This window comes from Pogona vitticeps, chromosome 3, assembly GCF_051106095.1.
Source record: "Pogona vitticeps strain Pit_001003342236 chromosome 3, PviZW2.1, whole genome shotgun sequence".
NCBI classification, from domain to species: Eukaryota; Metazoa; Chordata; class Lepidosauria; order Squamata; family Agamidae; genus Pogona; species Pogona vitticeps.
Window position 1 is genome coordinate 248,696,015 of NC_135785.1, and position 6,934 is coordinate 248,702,948.

Below are 6,934 nucleotides of genomic sequence, written 5' to 3' on the forward strand. Positions count from 1 at the left end.
GCCCAAGATCACACAGGCTGGGTCTTCTCCTTCAAGGCATGGTGAGGAATCGGACTCCTGCCCCTTGGTCCCGGTGCTCCTTTTCACTGAGCTATCCAGCTGGTAGTCGAAAAAGGTAAATTTCCTCATCTCGGACACAATCTACTTATCATTCTTGTTTCCCCCAGATTGCCCTTCCATTGCAGCTGTTGCTTCATCATCTTTTGCTCCATTTAAGATTTAGGTGATTAATCTGAAGAAAAAGGTTACAAAAAAAATAATCAGCCAGTTCAAATTGAGATGTGAGATCCATCTTCTTTTGGTACGTGTTTTAATTTTGGAGACTTGAGTTGTTAATGCAGAGCTGCGGTAACGTACACACAGACTAAATACTTTTAAAAAGCCATGAAGCATTAATATAAAAAATAAACACATAACTCAGCTCAGCAGAGTGGTCTGAAGTATTTGATTTCTGTCAGGAGAGATCAATATTGGAGAGTCATTTTTTTTCCTATATGCTTCTCTGTGCAGTCTTGTTAAGGTGGCTGCTGCTAATTTCTGTGATGTTTTGCATGGGGAGCCGAGATGGACTTTGAATATGCAGACTTGCAGGGCAAAATTAATACTTATGGTTTGCCAGTTGTGCCAGCGAAGTCCAGACACTGATTTCAATATTAGGCTGGTGTCATGTAGTTTGATTTAAGAAATGTAGCTTTGTGGAGCAAAATAGAGATTCTTTGAAGCATCTGGCCTAGATGCCTTTAAAAGGGGATTGGACAGATTTCTGGAGGTAAAAGTCTATTGCAGGTTACAAGCCATGATGGGGATGCATAATCTCCAGGCTTAAAAGGAAGGTACTTCAAAATGCCAGATGCAGGGGAGGGGTATCAGGAGACAGGTATATAAGCAGCACACTTTGCTTTATCTCAGGGGTCTCAAACATGCGGCCTGGGGGCCATTTGCGGCCCGCCGGATGATAGTTTGTGGCCCCTGCCTTGCCTCCCCCCCCCCTCTGCTGCCTCTGCTGCCAAGAGTAAAAAAAAAGCTTCGCCTCACTCTCTGGCTGTCTCCCAAGACAGCACCTCTTGCACCCTCCATCCAGAACTCCAGCCTGCCAGCCAGCCCGCCTGTCTGCTGGCTGGCAGGCTGCAGTTCCAGATGGAGGGTGCAAGAGGCGCTGTCTTGGGGGAGAGCTGGTTAGCAAGCTGCACTGCTGGGCCTTTTTCCCGAGCACCCAAGCCGCCGCCGAGCGATGCCTGAGAACTAAGGAAACTTCTGGGCGGTTTCCTTGGGCTCTTGCTCCGCTTGGCAGAAAATCTGATGCGGCCCAGCCTTACCCAGACTCTGCCTCCAGTGGCCCCCAGGTAAATTGAGTTTGAGACCCCTGCGTTTATCTAGTTGTCTCATGTGCTCCCAGAGGGATCTCGTGGGGCCACTGCGAGATACAGGAAGCTGGACTAGAGGGGCCCTTGGCCTGATCCAGCAGGGCTGCTCTGAACCCATTGCCCTCCAAATTATCAGAATAGACCTCCTATCATTTCTGGCTATGGTTATGATGGCTGTGGCTGATGGGAGCTGGAAGGTCACACTGCCAATTTGAACCAATTTGTGTTCATCCTTTTTAAAAATGAGGTTCAAGTCATGTGGTATTTAAACTGGTGGCCATGGAAATCAATATATTTCCAGTGATTGAAACTTGTTTTGGCATCTACACTGCTGAAATTGATTCACTTCCTTTCTGTTTTAGCAGCATGCTGTTCTTAAAAATGCCACCTGATGTCTGAATAGTCATTAGAAACCATGGGGGAAACACCAGATGGGTGACTCCAGCTTATTAATGATGAAAAAATGACAATAGGGTCTAGGGCTTGAACTCCTTTGTGAGATGATGCTCCTGGCACATGGATTGCCCTTTATGTCCAAGCACACGGGCTCTGCACCCACTGGACTTCTGCTCTGCCAGCTCCTTCATTGGTCCAATGGAGAGAACAGGGTATGTAATTGTAATGCTGAACGTATTGATAAAGTAATGCAACAATAAACATTTTAAGAAAGAAATCTTACAAATTTAAAAGGAAAAATAGTGGTACACCTACCTAAAATCCACATAGGCACAAATTAAAATGACAGCAATGTTCACATCCACAAAACCACATTGAATTGAATCAATTTTAGAAGTGAGATATTTTTAAAAAGCCCTTGCTGGCTAGTTGAAAAATACTTACTTTGCAGCCCATATAATCAATTTCAACCTTGCATTATGTGAACGATAAAACCTAAATCGACTTAAATGAAGCTTAAATGTGGTTTTCATTGCTAGTATGACTGCAGCCTTAGACACTGAGCTCTTTGTCTTTAATTGAATTGCCTGCTTTCTGTGAAGTGTCTCTGCTTTCAATATGCCCAGTATTTTTTTTTAACAGTCACCTTACATTTCAGCTTCTTTCTGTTTGTATGTGTGTAAGAGAGAGGGTTATGTGTCTGGGGTTGCAATCCAGATGCATAGTCAGAAGCATGACTAAAACTTGCCAAGTTTCTCATCACTAGCCACTGCATGTAATGCAAATCTAATTCAAACACCAGTATGATATTTCCCCACTGTCTCACAGTACACACACACAGCCCCACAAAAGCACAATAATAGCACAACCTCATAAGTTGAGAGGAAGGTGAAAAATTAATTAATTTTTAAGTCTACACTTCTGCCTACCTAGTCTGGAAGCTATAAAACAGATGAAATCCACAGTGACTCCTGCTCGTGTCATCAAGTCATCCAGCAGTTCAAAATGATGGCCCAATCCATTATTTTCTGCTCATGCCTTTTTATTTTATGCTGTAGTTTTGTACAGTGCAGACCGCCTCTTCTTTTCCCCTGCCAGGTGGCTACCCACCCCTTCGTCACCCTTCCTTTGCCACCCTTCCTTGCTCCTCCTTCAATGTCTGTCTCTGCTGTCTTCAATATTCTTCCTCCTTTGAGCTTCCATTTCTATATGCAGATGTGCAATTCCTGTTATTTTTTAAAAAATACTTTAACAAAACCTTGTGATTAAAACTGCACATCGGAAGATTTGTGACCATGGAAGAGAGTGATTTCACCATGGAGGGTATCTCTTCCAGGGACCGCAGATCAGTGAGGGGGTGTGAGAGGGGAGAGAGTGCAAGAACTGAAGAACCACTACAATCAATTTATCTCCCAAGCAATGTATCCTTTGTGTAACCTGTCTATTTTCTGTGTATACCTGGGTTTCTGCTGTGACTGGAAAGAAGATGCTGCCCTTCTTCACCCTATATAGAGATGGGCACAGATCACCAGTTTGGTGGTTTGTGCCAGTTCGTTTATAAGATGAACAGATGTTCACCACATCAAAGCCCTGTCTCCTCTGGCAGGCGCCCATTCAGGGGCAGCAGCCTGACTTCCCTGCCCCACCTCCTTTGGGCGCTTCCTCTGAGTGGATGTTCACCAAAGGAGGTGGGGCTGGGAAGCACCAAACACCTGTTGGGATGCTATGCAAACTGGTACAAACCAACAAACTGACAGTTTGTGCCCATCCCTAATTGTTTTAATGTACACAGGCTTGGCCAATTAAAGAGAAGTAAGTGGCAATTAAATATTCACCCATGTGCATAAACATTTTTTAAAAATAAAAGGGCCTTGGAGCTGGGCACAACAGCACAAGAATGGGAACATCGTGATCAGGCCAGCCCCGAACATGCTCACACTAACAGTGTGCAGCACACCCAATTAAAGCAAAGAAAAACCACTACAATTTGAGTGTGTGTTACAAGTTGGGTCACATCTGCTTGCAGCTAATCTGCAGCAACTACAGTGGTGCCCCGCAAGACAAATTTAATTCATTCCGTGGTTAATGTTGTCTTGTAAAAAATTTGTCTTGTGAAACGTTTTCCCATAGAATGCATTGAAATCTAATTAATGCGTTCCTACGGGCAAAAAAAAAGTGAGAACAAAGTCAAATTTGGTTTACGAGGGTTTATTAAGTGGTCTTTAAAGCAATACATATTGTGCAGATGATTTAAAACATTTCAGTCAAAAATGTTAACTTTTAAAACATTATAGAAAAACATTTAAAAATCCACAAACATGAGGCAGGAACAAAAAAATGGAAAACATTTGTCTTGCGAAGCATGGCCACAGGAACATTTGTCTTGCGAGTCATCAACACCCCCCCCATTGCTAAAACCATTTGTCTTGCAAGTTTTTTGTCCTGAGGCATTTGTCTTGCGAGGCCCCACTGTACTCTTTCCCTAGTTTATTACCATGGTTCAGTTCCAGCCCTGTGGTGCCCCTTTGCGGAGAGAATAACAGATAGGCTGAGACTCAGGAGGCCCAGGTTTAATTCCCCAACTCTTCCATAGAACCAGTGGGGGAGTGTAGAACTGATAAAAGCAGTCCTTAAATACCTCAGTTACTTTGAAAACCTCACTGAGATAGCTATCATTCAGTTCTGACTTGATAGCACATAACAACAACAGTTGCAGTCCTGAAATGTTATCCAAATCTGTGCAAACACTGCTTTAGATTATACGGATTGGTACTTAATAACTTGAGTTCACTTTCAGAAGGAATGATGGAAGATTAGTATAGTAAAGAGCTGAGTTGCAGCACCAGTGCCCAAAATTATCTTGTTTTTAGCAACACCTTGTAATATTCGTAAAATATAGGGAAAGGAGTATGTGATTTTCTTCTTAATACTCTAGAAAAGTTACTATCTTAGCTTACTGTGCTTGATCAAACAGGACCAGATGCTATACATCATCTTTTTTAAAAATCTATGGCAAGGGATAAGTCAGCAGTAAAGCATCTGTGCTCCATTATTATCAGTTGCACAAAGTTGATTAACGACATTATGTTCCAGATTAGCTATAAAGATTCCAGCTTGTTGTAACAGTCACTTCCCAAGCATCCTTTACTAGGAGAAACTGATCCTTCACACAAAAATGGACAAAGATCTGGTATATGCTAAAATGTTCCAAACATTCAAGCTTTTTCTTCTATAGAAGGTGTTTCAATACTTGATCACCCATTTTGTTACCTTTTACAGATCTGTAATAGCCTTCTTTATTTAAAAAAAAAAAAAAGAACAGGAACCCATCGTTGTTGTCGTTTAGTCGTTTAGTCGTGTCCGACTCTTTGTGACCCCATGGACCAGAGCACGCCAGGCCCTCCTGTCTTCCACTGCCTCCCGGAGTTGGGTCAAATTCATGTTGGTTGCTTCGATGACACTGTCCAACCATCTCCTCCTCTGTCGTCCCCTTCTCCTCTTGCCCTCACACTTTCCTAACATCAAGGTCTTTTCCAAGGAGCCTTCTCTTCTCATGAGATGGCCAAAGTACTGGAGCCTCAGCTTCAGGAACCCATAGACTATTCCAATTATTTGAAGACTCACACTGTGGATTTTATTGGATGCTTTCAAGTCATTCTGACTTGTCACAACTCTAACAGGGTCTTTGGGTATGTAAGATGTCCCAAGAGTACTACACCACTGGTTCTTAACCTTGGGTTACTCAGGAGTTTTGGACTGCATCTCCCAGAAGCCTTCACCACCAGCTGTCCTGACTGGGGTTTCTGGGAGTTGCAGTTCAAAAGCATCCGAGTAACAAAGGTTAAGAACCACTGTACTACACCATTGCTAAGTCCCCATGAGTTTCCATGGCCACACAGAGATTCAAACTCAGGCTCTGGAATGGTCCTAGTAAAACTCTCTGTACTAGGCTAGTGAAAATGGTTGCACAAATCATGCAATTTGTCATGATTCCACGTGATTTCATCAGCAATACTTATTATTAATAATAGATGTCCAGGCCATATGTCATTTTAAAAAGAACCAAACAGAAATTATTTATTGATACAGGTATTGACAGAACAAGAAATGTTGTTAACTCTTAAACAAACATCCTTCTTTATCCACCCTCAGCCACCATTCTCCCACCCATACTCCACAACTCCCTCAACTCTCTAACACTCTAATTCTCCATCTCTATCTAAACTTTATCTATGTCTATCTATCGCCTCCTCCTCCTCCTGAGTCTCTTATACCTTGTGATTCCGCCCCTCCAGCACTCTCATTGGTCTATGCGAAAAGCATACGAATATTCATGACCTGGGCGAACACCACAATGCCTGTCTTTCAAACATATTCTAAGACATCAGTTGATTGTGCATTATGCATTGACACCTCCATTGGACCCCACAATGAGCATTTGTTCAACTTGTTTTTATTAGCATGATATTGGTACTGCATCCCAGTGTCCACACCATGCAGGGCTGGAATTATAATCAGCAGAGTTCAAGCAGGACAAAAACCTTGCTTTTTTTGGGGGGGGGGGGTTATACCAGCCTCAGGTAGTTGTGTGTTTACTTCTGTTCCACTTTGCTCCATTTTACTCCACTTTGCTCCAGTACACTATCTGTTCATGTGGATGCGTGCTGATCTATGTACTTGGTGGGTTAGTATCATCAGATGATGTTTCCGTATGGGCGTGATTTTGCTGGTCAGTCTCCACCCCTCCATCTCTTACTGTCATTCTTGTTTAGTTTTCTTGGGATACCGGCTGTTCCTGCATTCTGCTGTGTCTGTGTCTGTGTCTGTGTCTGTGTCTGTGTCTGTGTGTGTTATAATTTTTGTACCCTTAGAAAGGATGATGGCAAAAACATTAAGATTTGAGTGGAGAAGACAGGCAAAAGATGACTGAAAAGATGTAAAGTAATGGAGAAGCTGATTTTGTAGTGCATGAAAGCAATTGCCCCTTAGTAATCTGATGATTTTGTGTGGGCAATTACTCAGGAAAATTCAGAAAAGATTTTTCAACATCTACCCTTCACAACATGCAAGGAAAAAGAGCCTTAGGTTTACCAAATTGGCCCAGAGAGCTTTAGAGGTTGGTTTAACACGGTGTTGATAGTGAAACTGCAGAAAGAAATTCTGGATGTGTATGG